The sequence below is a fragment of the Canis lupus genome, chromosome 35, assembly GCF_011100685.1.
Source record: "Canis lupus familiaris isolate Mischka breed German Shepherd chromosome 35, alternate assembly UU_Cfam_GSD_1.0, whole genome shotgun sequence".
Classification (NCBI taxonomy): Eukaryota; Metazoa; Chordata; class Mammalia; order Carnivora; family Canidae; genus Canis; species Canis lupus.
The window spans coordinates 18,914,475-18,927,481 of record NC_049256.1 but is presented as its reverse complement, the minus strand read 5'-3'; the positions used below and the strand labels follow the sequence as shown (position 1 = coordinate 18,927,481).

The 13,007-nt window shown below is 35.9% G+C and overlaps 1 long non-coding RNA gene across 1 annotated transcript in view; it reads right to left on the bottom strand.

Moving 5' to 3' along the window:
* LOC111094075 overlaps positions 1–12,065 on the bottom strand; it is an 84,215-nt gene extending 72,150 nt beyond the window's left edge. Inside the window, exon 1 of the long non-coding RNA XR_005384364.1 lies at positions 11,852–12,065. This is a non-coding gene — a long non-coding RNA (uncharacterized LOC111094075). The remainder of the gene's footprint in view (positions 1–11,851) is intronic.
* Positions 12,066–13,007: the final 942 nt, after the last annotated feature.

The window sequence follows — 13,007 nt, the reverse complement described above, 5'->3', positions numbered from 1 at the left end:
AGTCTGATGCTTAATGTCTGGACTGAACCACCCAGGTGCCCCTACTCTAGAACTTCTAAATCTGTACCTTAATGTGTTTAGTCAAACTATTTGTTTTTTGAGTAGTTTTTTTCTCTTTCGTGGATTCCAATTATTCTCATTTCAAACATGTGTCCCACATGTCTCTCCTGTTTTTATCAGGATTTTCTATCCTTTTTTTTCAGAGTTTCAGTTTGAACTTTCTTCCCCCCAGGCAGAGCTTCTATACGGATAGTAAGTTTTTATTCTTAGCTATTGTAGTTTTAAATTTTTATTGTTTCCTTTTGATTTAATATTTCTTAGAACTTACAGTTTTCTGCTAACATTCTCTGTCTTATGTATGAATCTTAATAATTATAAATCTGTGGTGAACATTCCAATAACTTAAACTCCCATGTACCAACTTCTACTGTCAACATTTTCTCTTGCTTTTGTGAATTTTTGATTTCCTGGTATTGTAAAGTCATCAATTCTAACCACAATGATCATAGGTTAAATGTAATTTATTCAAAATTTCAACAGGATTTTTTGTTACATTGACAATTATATTCGGAAATTAATGAAAGAAAATAAAGTATTTAGGAATTAAAAAAGGAAAGAACAAAGCAGGAGGACTTAATAAGATAAGGAGATTTATTCTAAAGTTATAATTAGGACAGTTTGATGTTGCAAGTACATAGAGCAAGTACAATGGACTAGTGAAATAGATTAAAGAATCTAGCTTTGGGGCACCTGGGTGGCTCAGTCAGATAAGTGTCTGACTTAATTTTGGCTCAGGTCATGATCTCAGGGTCATGATCAAGCCCCACGTAGGTTCTGCACTGAGCCTACTTTGGATTTTCTCTGTCCATCTATCCTTCTCTCCCACCCCCAGTGTCTCAGCCTCTTTCTCAAAACCAGAGAAAAAAATCTAGCCACAAACCTATACATACATGGTCACTTGATTTCAAGAAAAAGGTGACCATGCAGAGCAGAGCATAGGCAATGTATTGTCTTTTTTTTTTTTTTGAAGATTTATTTATTTTAGAGAGAGATAGCAAGGGAGAGGGGCAGAGGGAGAGGAAGAAGAGAATCTCAAGCTGACTTCTGCCAATTGCAGGCCTGATCTCATGACCCTGAGATCAGATCTGAGCCTAAACCAAGAGTCAGATGTTTAACCAACTGTACCACCCAGGCACCTCTGAATTGCCTTTTTAAAAAAAATTTAAATTTTTTATTTAAATTCATTTTGCCAACATATAGTATAACACCCAGTGCTCATCCCATCAAGTTCCCTCCTTAGCGCCTGTCACCTAGTTTCCCCATCTCCCACACACCTCCCCTTGTGTAATCCTTTGTTTGTTTCCCAGTTAGTAGTCTTTCATAGTTTGTCTTCCTCTCTAATTTTTCCCACTCAGTTTCCCTCCTTTCCCTTTTAGTCCCTTTAACTATTTCTTATATTCCACATGAGTGAAACTGTATGATGATTGTCCTTCTCCAATAGACTTATTTCACTCAGCATAATAATACCCTCCAGTTCTATCCATGTCGATGTAAATGGCAGGTATTCACTGGATTGCCTTTTTAATACATGGTTCTAGATTAACTGGATATCAATATGAGAAAAATGTCTTGACCATTATCTCACTATACAAACAAAAATCAATTTCAAATAGATTACAGGTCTAAATGTGAAAAGTTAAAGAAGGGGATGGGGGCTTAAAAGGGAATTTAGGAGGAAATTTCATGATGCTGGTGTATACTAAAACAAACAGAACCCAAAATCAATAAGCCTAAACATTTTTTAAATTAATCAAATTACTATAAAATAATATGGCTGTTTATCAAAAGAAACTGTTGGGATCCCTGGGTGGCGCAGTGGTTTAGTGCCTGCCTTTGGCCCAGGGCGCGATCCTGGAGACCCGGGATTGAATCCCACGTCGGGCTCCCGGTGCATGGAGCCTGCTTCTCCCTCTGCCTGTGTCTCTGCCTCTCTCTCTCTCTCTCTGTGACTATCATAAATAAATAAAAATTTAAAAAAAAAAAAAAAAAAAAAAGCTTTTTAAAAAAAAAAAAAAAAAAAAAAAAGAAACTGTTAACAAAAGTATAAAGGCAAGCCACAGGGTAGAGGAAGAAATTTTCAATACCTGTATCTAAAAAGGACCAACATGAGAATACATAAAGAAAACCTACAGATCAATAAGAGAGTGTCAGGAAACTAAATAGAAAAATGGGCAAAAAACTATCACTTTACCAAGGAGGATATGCAAATTGTTGATAAGTATAGAAAATTTGTGTTTAACTTCATTGTTTAATAAAAAATTACAAATTAAACTAAATAACTTCTCCACAACCACTATAATACCAAAACAAAGGTAACAGTCTTAGTGATAATATAGATTTATAAGTGCACTTAAGTTGTATCCTTATAATTGTTTCATTTTTATGTATGTACATTACATTTCGATTAAAAAGTTAATTAAAAACAATTGCCCACTCATATAAAACTTCTTAGCAAACTAGCGATGTGGGTGTGGGAGGAAACTCCTTTAACCCAATTAGGGATACCTAATGATAAAAATAATAAGCACCATGTTTAATGATAAAATATAGAAAAATTGTCCTCTTAGATCTAAGACACTACATCTATTTGACATTTTATTAGAAGTCATAGCTAGTTGAAAAAGTCTTTAAAAAGCAAAAAGGAAGAACAGAAGGAAAAAATAGAACAATAGAAAACACAAAAAGGTCTATAGACAAAATATTGGCATTAATTCAAACACTTAGAAAGTTTACTAGGCAGAATGTAAATTTTTGTTTTCTAATATATAAAAAAAGTCTTCAGGTAAAGGATCTATACCCTAAAAACTATAGAACACTTCTGAAAGAAATTGAGGAAGACACAGAGATGGAAAAATATTCCATGCTCATGGATTGGCAGAATTAATATTGTGAAAATGTCAATGTTACCCAGGGCAATTTACACATTCAATGCAATCCCTATCAAAATACCATGGACTTTCTTCAGAGAGTTAGAACAAATTATTTTAAGATTTGTGTGGAATCAGAAAACACCCCGAATAGCCAGGGGAATTTTAAAAAAGAAAACCATAGCTGGGGGCATCACAATGCCAGATTTCAGGTTGTACTACAAAGCTGTGGTCATCAAGACAGTGTGGTACTGGCACAAAAATAGACACGTAGATCAATGGAACAGAACAGAGAATCCAGAAGTGGACCCTCAACTTTATGGTCAACTTATATTCGATAAAGGAGGAAAGACTATCCACTGGAAGAAAGACAGTCTCTTCAATAAATGGTGCTGGGAAAATTGGACATCCACATGCAGAAGAATGAAACTAGACCACTCTCTTGCACCATACACATACACAGTTTATCTTGCAGATAAACTCAAAATGGATGAAAGATGTAAATGTGAGACAAGATTCCATCAAAATCCTAGAGAACACAGGCAACACCCTTTTTGAACTTGGCCACAGTAACTTCTTGCAAGATACATCCACGAAGGCAAAAGAAACAAAAGCACAAATTAACTATTGGGACTTCATCAAGACAAGAAGCTTTTGCATAGCAAAGGATACAGTCAACAAAACTAAAAGACAACCTACAGAATGGGAGAAGATATTTGCAAATGACGTATCAGATAAAGGGCTAGTTTCCAAGATCTATAAAGAACTTATTAAACTCAACACCAAAGAAACAAACAATCCAATCCTGAAATGGGCAAAAGACATGAAGAGAAATCTCACAGAGGAAGACATAGACATGGCCAACACGCACATGAGAAAATGCTCTGCATCACTTGCCATCAGGGAAATACAAATCAAAACCACAATGAGATACCACCTCACACCAGTGAGAATGGGGCAAATTAACAAGGCAGGAAACCACAAATGTTGGAGAGGATGCGGAGAAAAGGGAACCCTCTTACGCTGTTGGTAACTGGTGAACTGGTGCAGCCACTCTGGAAAACTGTGTGGAGGTTCCTCAGAGAGTTAAAAATAGACCTGCCCTACGACCCAGCAATTGCACTGTGGGAATTTACCCCAAAGATGCAGATGCAATGAGATGCCGGGACACCTGCATCCCGATGTTTCTAGCAGCAATGTCCACAATAGCCAAACTGTGGAAGGAGCCTCGGTGTCCATCGAAAGATGAATGGATAAAGATGTGGTCTATGTATACAATGGAATATTACTCAGCCATTAGAAGTGACAAATACCCACCATTTGCTTCAACGTGGATGGAAATAGAGGGTATTACACTGAGTGAAATAAGTCAATCGGAGAAGGACAAACATTATATGGTCTCATTCATTTGGGGAATATAAATAATAGTGAAAGGGAATAGAAGGGAAGGGAGAAGAAATGGGCAGGAAATATCAGAAAGGGAGACAGAACATAAAGACTCCTAACTCTGGGAAACGAACTAGGGGTGGTGGAAGGGGAGGAGGGCGGGGGTGGGGGTGAATGGGTGACGGGCACTGAGGGGGGCACTTGACGGGATGAGCACTGGGTGTTATTCTGTATGTTGGCAAATTGAACACCAATACAAAATAAATTTATTATTATAAAAAAAATTAAGAAGTCTTCAAATAAATTTTTAAAATTAAGTATGCAATATTTTTTAATTATACAATTATACAAGCAAAATATTCAAATGGTCAAAGAGCCAAGAATATGTTCTCAATCTCACTATATGCAAGGGAATTAAATTAAAACCTCAAGAAAGTACACAGAATCAATTAGAATGAGTGCGGTTAAAAAGGATTGACAAAGTACATGGGAATGACAGTTTCTAGCAGCTCTATAAGTAATAGTCAAAAAGTGGACACAATCCAAATATCAAACAGATGGTAGAAAGAATGGATACATGAATTGTGGCATACCTACTAAGCAATTGGTATACAAAGAAGATTCTAGTAGTAAAGAGGCTTTAACTCTTATCAGTTACTTTTTTATTGCTTGTTTATTAGTGGTTAACAGGTATGAGAGCATCTGTTATGTTTTCCATTAAACAATTTTGTATTTAAGCCTTCAAATACCTTTTTAGTAAACCTTACCAAAATATGCAAATAAAATATATATTTAGAGCTTCCAAAACAGCAAGCAAAATACAAACTAAACAAAAATTGGGGTTTTAAATTAAAACTTCATAATTCCAACAGGAAACGGGGGGGGGAAGGAGGAAGGAAATTTTACCTTTTGAAGGTAGATCCTGAAAAACATCATGGTCATATTTTTCTTTTTAACTCAGTACATAATGCTTTATTTATTAACATGGAAATATATCCATGGAATACTATTCTGTGAGAAAAGCACATAACCAAACTCCTAATATTTTTAAAAAACAAGGTACTAGTTTTATAGTCAAAAAATCAACTATAAAGATATCATCATTAAAAATACAGATCAACACCTATGGTTTCCAGAACCTTTCTGTCCAACCCTTACTTCAGTCCATACAAAGCAAAGAACGGGATCAGATACTACAGTCCAATTTGCTAGCACTGGTTACAGACTACACGCTCCTCCTCAGAGTCCTGCAATTTTTTGGATTTTCCATTTTTTCTTCCTTTTTGGCCTTATGACAATTTTTGCTTCTCTTGCTTTTTGCTGGATTTCTGTGTCTAAACCCTAGCACTTGTAGATGTTTGATACTCCCTGGACCTCACTACATTAGGCAGATTCCAGATCCCCTCTGTCTGAGTTTATGCTGCACTTAGCCTAGTATGACAGGCTTTCACAGCTCTCATTCCCACCCCCTTGCCACTACCAGCCCCCTTAAAGTCACTTAGCAGACACTGAATATTTCCTATTGTCCTCTTTCAGAAACACAATACAATAATAAACTGTGCAGGTGTATTTATGATTTCCAATCTTTTTTCACTGATAGACACCACATACAGGTGTAGTTACATAAGAAAAAGAAATCTAGGGAAAATGTTGATAAGAAAGAATTGAATTTGAACTCTGTTTCTTTTGTGATCTGAGCTAATATTACCTTGGTAGAAATACAGCATTATCTGGTGGAGGTCTTCGGGGGTTCTGATTACAGTTCCACACAAATCACAATGCAATCCATCACATCCACTCACAGTCTGCTTCAGGTTTATTCTCTCAATTTCCCTTGAAGGTGCTGTTGCATACTTTTATTTTTATTGCAGCCATTATGGAAAAGGAGCGTTGTATGGTGCAGGCAATCACATTTACTAGAAAATGCCCTTGGCTTGCTTGTTTATTATATACACGGAGGTGAGGGAAGGAAAAAAAAAAACTCACTTGTTATTTCCCTCAACCTTGAAAAGAAAAAGAAAATTAATCTATAGAAACTTCTTTCAGTAGATTTCCCAGTACAAAATTCAGTGTCACATGTTTGGCTACTAAGAGGAAGGAGTCTGACCAGGAATGAGCATGTGGATCGCATCCTTAGTAGAGTCAGATTGAGTTAAGATCTCAGGATCTGTGTCTAGCCCAAATTTCAAATATGCTTATTATGGCTTGCTCAAATCCCATGTGCTGCGGGGTATGATAATTCCTGAAAAAGCAGTTCTTCTGGCAGATTAAGAGAACAGTTTGCTTTTGCCTCAGGCCATTAACATTTTAATAAAACGGTCGTCAACTGTGATAACAATTCATCTTTCGGGGACTTTATCTATTATTAACCTTATTAAATAACAAGTTTATTATTGCTGACATGTAGATTTTCCAGCCTTCATCAAGCATGCTTCTCACTCCAGCTCTCTTTCACTCTCTCTCTTTAAAAATTTAGTTCAATTAAGCTGAATTTCTGTGCCAAGTGCATATTTACAAGTTTGTTGGTTTGTTTTCCTTTGGAGCGATTTGAAAATTATTCTCATTTCCAATAATAGTTGATTAAGCTAAACACATTTTATGCGCTTTGTTGAGGACCACAATCTGCTAAGCAGGAATAATTTACTACTTTGATTTTGGTGAGAGATACAGTTGTCAGTCTTAAGAAAATATTATTTTAAGGAAAGAGTGGGCGATCAAAAGATACAAGTTAAATTTTATTGTCAGGTAGCAATAAGGTGTTATAATATGCAATTATGTTCCCTACCAACAGCATCATGTCCAATATATTTTATTGAAATAATCATAAATACCCTATTTAATCTATAATTGACAAAGGAAAATAAACCCAGTACTAATGTTCTAAAATGCACAAAGAACAGAAGCACAGGAATATGGTGGTCCAGGATGTGTTTGGAGAAAATGATCCACTATAATAATAGTCAAGGAATAGGCAGAGAGGGAACAGAGTGTAGAATTTAAAAAAAGATGTTTGGAATCAATTTTATAGTATAAAACATCATAAGTGTTTTAAAGAAAAAAGTCAGGAACGATGCTCTGATAAATTTATGTCAAACAGGGAAAAACCTCATTAGATCAGGATCTTAAACAACTCTGCAGCAATGTACAGAGCAGTTTTGGTTTAAGTCTGGGAGGCAGGTAAATTCTATTGACAGCAGTTGCAAGAGGCTACCCAAAAGATGGTGAGGACGTTGGTAGAGAAGGTGGCAAGGAGACACATGTGATGTACAATAGTCATTTCCGAAGAATGTTCAATACAACTTGATGAAGGAAGGATGAGTGATGTTTATGAGAAAAACAAATAAATCTGAGATTTCTAGTTTGAACAGCCAATGGATTATGTCCTCAGCCAGCAATTGTGACAGAAAAGTACAAAGATAAATGTCATAGTGAAAAGATACTGAGTTCTACTGGCATATGTATAGTTTTGAAGTCTATAGATGACATCAAGGTGTAGCAACAAGAGTTTCCAGTGAGCTAGAAATACAAAACTAAGCTGCCCTGTACATTCACATTTCTAGACTAAGCAAACCTCACCTTTTGGATTAAAAAATAGAGGTACTGGAGTTTATAGAGGACAAAACATTTTTCCAACTCCTACTTGCTTTGCATTTGTTCTTTCTAAAAGTATCTCTGATATACCTCTTTCTCTCCATTCCCATATTCTCTGACTTGTTCAGAACTTTGTCTTGCATGGTCTATTATAACGATCACTCATATGGTCATCCTGCCTTTAGTTTTGTCCCTCACAGATATGTTTGCTACACAGCTATCAGAATCATTTTTATGTATATTACAACAATGATTTCAATCACTGGCATTATGGAACATAATACCCCCTTTACATGAGATTGATTTTTGTAGTGTATTTGTACTGTCCTGAAGTAAAATTGACAGATATTTTAATTCATCAATCATTTAATTTCAAAACAAATCAGTAAAAATAATAAAGATGAAACAGCAGTAAGTTATAGTAAAATAATGTTTATTTCTTTTTCTAAGATTTTATTTATTTCCTTGAGAGAGAGAGAGAGAGAGAGAACAAGCAGGGGGAGGGGGAGAGGGAAAGGGAGCAGCAGACTCTGGGCTGAGCAGGGAGACCAATGTGGGGCTCAATCCCAGGACGCTGGGATCATGCATGACCTGAGCTGAAGGCAGATGCTTAACCAACGAGCCACCCAGGCACTGCAAAATAATGGATATTTCAATACGAAAATGTCCAGGCACCAATCAATATCAGGCACCAACTGGAAGACATAATGAAGTAAACTACTGCTTCTATGTAGAGTCTCCGTGGATAGACAGATGGGGGTCCAGTGTAGTTATGTGGGCTGCTGAAACTCTGCCATTGATGATATAATTTCCTTAATACATATAAGACTTATGGTAAAGTTGCCAATGCATGAAGTCTTTTATTTGCATTGTAGTTGTATTCCTGGGAAATGTGATGTACTGTTATAGCAAACAGTATGGCACAGAAGTATAAAATAGATTTAAGGTTCAGGTTCCAAGCATTATAATTCAGCTATAATTTAAATGAACGTCCAACGTGACATTTCAAAGTTGTGTGAAAGAAAGAGAAAATTCTTCATCCTGTAGGAAAGTCCCACATATTGCAGGGAATACAATCTCCTACTAGATACCAGCAGTGCGGCCTAGGTGATATAAAAGTCTAAAAATTGCTCTCCAAATTGTTGGATGGCTACCATGGAAAAGACACTTTATACCTTTCAAAGGTTCTACATACTATAGGACTAGATTAATAAGAAATGAAATTTGGAGAAATAATGGTGGGAAAATTTCCAAATTTGGTGAAAGTTACAACTTTCCAATTCAAGAATCTCAGCAAATCTAAACAGGTTAATTTCAAAGACACCCATGCCTAGAAACATCACAATAAAACTGTTAAATATCAAAGATTAAGTGTGGAAAAGAGCTTGAGAAAATATGATACATTACATACAGGGAAAAATGATTAATATAATTGTAGGTTTATTTTTTTTAAAGATTTTATTTATTTATTCATGAGAGACACACAGAGAGAGGCAGAGACACAGGCAGAGGGAAAAGCAGACCCCCTGCGGGGAGCCCCATGCAGGACACCAGGATCATGCGCTGAGCCAAAGACAGATGCTCAACCATTGAGCCACCCACGCATCCCAATATAATTGTAGATTTATCATCAGAAGACAGTGAACCATGTCTTTAAAGGACTATACATAAAAAGAGTCAGAGCATTACTCTATACCCATATAAGGTATCCTTTAGAAACAAAATCAAAAGAAAGACATTTTCAAAGTAAAACTAAGGGAACTTGTCACCAGCTGTCCTGCTTTATAAAGACCGATGAAAAGAATTTTCATAGACGAAGGAAAAGGACAATCTAGGACAATCTAGGATTTTCAGAATTTAAGAAAGAAGATCAAAACCAGTAAATATCTGGGCAAATATAAAAGAGTAACTTCAACTCTTTAATTTTAAAAATTCTCTATATGCATTTAAAACAAGATTATACCATTATCTAGTTGACTTGCCAATATATATGGAGTTAATTAGTATAAAAATTTTAACACAAACAGAGTGGGTATGGGGCCTTTCTGTTAGGTTTCTATACATATGTGATGTGGTACAATTTTAATTGTAAGTAGACTATGAAAGATTAGACATATATATCATATGGCCTAGATCAATCAATAGAAACTAATACAAAGAAATAGAACCCCAAAAGTCAACAGGTAAATTAAAATATTTAAAAATATTCAACTAGTCCAAAAGAGAGAAGGAAAATGTGAAGTGAAAGGAAGAAAAAAAAACCCAACATATTAAAATAGTACATTGACTAGAAGCAAGTAATTGCTACCTATCAGGAAAATTTCAAAAAATCAAAAGTAGAATTACTATATGATCCAGTGAATCCACCTCTGGACATATACCAAAAAAATTGAAAGTGGGGATTCCAATAGATATGTGTACACTCATGTTCACAGCAGTGTTATTTACAATAGCCAAAAAAGTGGAAGCAACCCAAGTGTCCATAGATGGACGCATGGATAAGCAAAATGTGGTATACACACACACACATTTGTCATCTTATTGTCGTATTATTGACTTTAAAAGTAAGGAAATTCTGATATATGTCACAACATGGATGAATTCAGAGGACACAATACTAAGTGAAATAAGCCAATTGTAAAAAGATAAATATGGTATAATTCGACCTATATGAAGTACTTGGTATAATCAAATTCATAGAGACAGTAAGTAGAAGGGTAGTGGCCAGGGTCAGAGGGTAGGGGGAACCAGCAGTTGCTGCTCAATGGGTTTTGCAAGATAGATTTCTGGAGACTGGTTGCACAACAATGTGAATGTACTCACTACTGAACTGCACGCTTAAAAATGGTTAAGATTATAAGTTTTATATTATGTGTATTTTGCCACAATTTCAAAAAAATCTCTTCCAATTTATAATGAGGATACAAACAACTCAGTAAAAAATGGTGAAATTATTTGAACGGAGACTTCACAAATGAAGACACACAAGTGGCCAAAGAATATCTGCAACATCAATGGTCATCAGAAAAATGCAAATTCAAGCCATACAAAATATCACCACATCCCATTATAATGGCTAAAATTAAAATTACTTACCATACCAAGTATTGGAGAGGATATAGAAATCCTGTGAAAATGTAATATAACTTAGAAAACTATTTTTCTTAAAAAGTTAAAAATACATCTGCTACTCCTCTACAAAATATATGTTTGAGCACACAAACACAATTGGAACTTATATACTGTGTTGTTAAAAGCAATAAATATTTAGATTGAAAATAAATATGCATCTTTATGTATTCATACATATTTTATTTCTTTCTTAGCACTTAAAATGCTGTTTTAGGTGAAATAATTACACCATTTTGCACTCATATTAAGCTTTTACATGGTAATTTATTGTATAAAATTAGAGTCGCAAAAAATTAATACCATTTATTGAAGCCCTACTATATGCCAGATCTCTTACATATGTTGTAACCTTTAATTTCTGCATTATACTATATTTGGCTAAAATTAATTGAGCACTTGCTATTTACTAAACACTTTAAACAGGAAATTTGATGTGGACGTTTCCATTATCCTCATTTTATTTCCCTTATATATAAGACCCCATTATACTCTTAAAAGCTCACAGTCCAAAATAAAGCTATGCTCAGAAGCCTTTAGACCAGTGGTTCTCACCTAGGGACAATTTTGTTACCCAGGGGACATTCAGAAACCTCTGGAGACATTGTCTGGTCATCACAATTGGTGGAATACTACTGGCATCTAGTGGGTAGAGGCCAGGAATGCTGCTGAACATCCTACCTATATCACACAAGACTGTCTCCTACAGCAGAGAATTAACCAGATCAAAATGTCAATCATGCCACCAAGTTTGAGAAATCCTACACTGGACCCATTATCCAAAACCTTTCTCTCCATTGGGACTATAACCTACTCACGTTTTTTTCTGTCCAGGTCCCATCCTCCTTCGCATGATTATATGGATATGGCACAAAGGAGAAAGAGAAAGGACACCTTCCCTATTTCAAGAGGTTGCTCTCATGCAACTCCCCCTCGAATTTTCCTGCTTTAGTCCTATCTCGCATAAATGGTGTGGTGTATTTGGCACTTCTCCTTTGATGGCTAAATACCCACTTCTACGAATCTCCATTCTCTGTGTGACTATTGGGATTTGGCTATGCAGCAAGGAGAGACTGACTCTTTTAGCATCTTACTATGCCCCTACTTATTTGTCATGCCCCAGTCTTTGTGATTGAACAATCAGCCTTTTGCAAGTGGCCTCCACCACATCTTCCCTTTGTGCACTATTAAGAAAAGTGATAAGGGGCACTTGGGTGGCTCAGTGGTTGAGTGTCTACCTTCAGCTCAGGTCATGATCCTGAGGTCCTGGAATCTACTCCCACATCAGGCTCCCCTGGTAAATAAAAATCGTTAAATAAGTAAATAAAATACGTTTTTAAAAAAGAAAGCTGATAAAATGTAAAGCCCTCAAAAGTATAAGAATAGGAAACGGGAGGTTGGTTACAAATTTATATCTAGAGAGTGCATTATTTTTTTAATAATACTTTTTTAAAGATTTTTATGTATTTATTCATGAGAAACACACACAGAGAGAGGCAGAGACATAGGCAGAGAGAAGCAGGCTCCATGCAGGGAGCCTGATGCAGGATTCGATCCCGTGACTCCAGGATCACATCCTGTGCCAAAGGCAGATACTCAACCTCTGAGCCACCCAGGCATCCCTAGGCAGTGCATTCTGAACCATTAACTCATACTCCATTTTCTCTCTTGTCCAGTAAAAAAAGCCTTGATGTCCTTTTTGGCTAATCTAGTTTTGACTCTACTTTTTATCAGGGTGACAGCAGCGATAATGGACTTAAAGTGGAACAGAATATTCTATGTCAGTATGCTGCTTACTTCAAGTTTTTATATCTATAAGTCTTCAGAATTGGAAGATAATTTTCTTGAATGCACTAGTATAAAGTCAGTATTCCAAGAAGTTCTTGGCTTTCTCCAGATGTTCAAAACTGCAGATTAAAATAGCAATCCTCTGTAATAGAACACTGCCTCCACCTGCAGTTAGAAAGACATTCA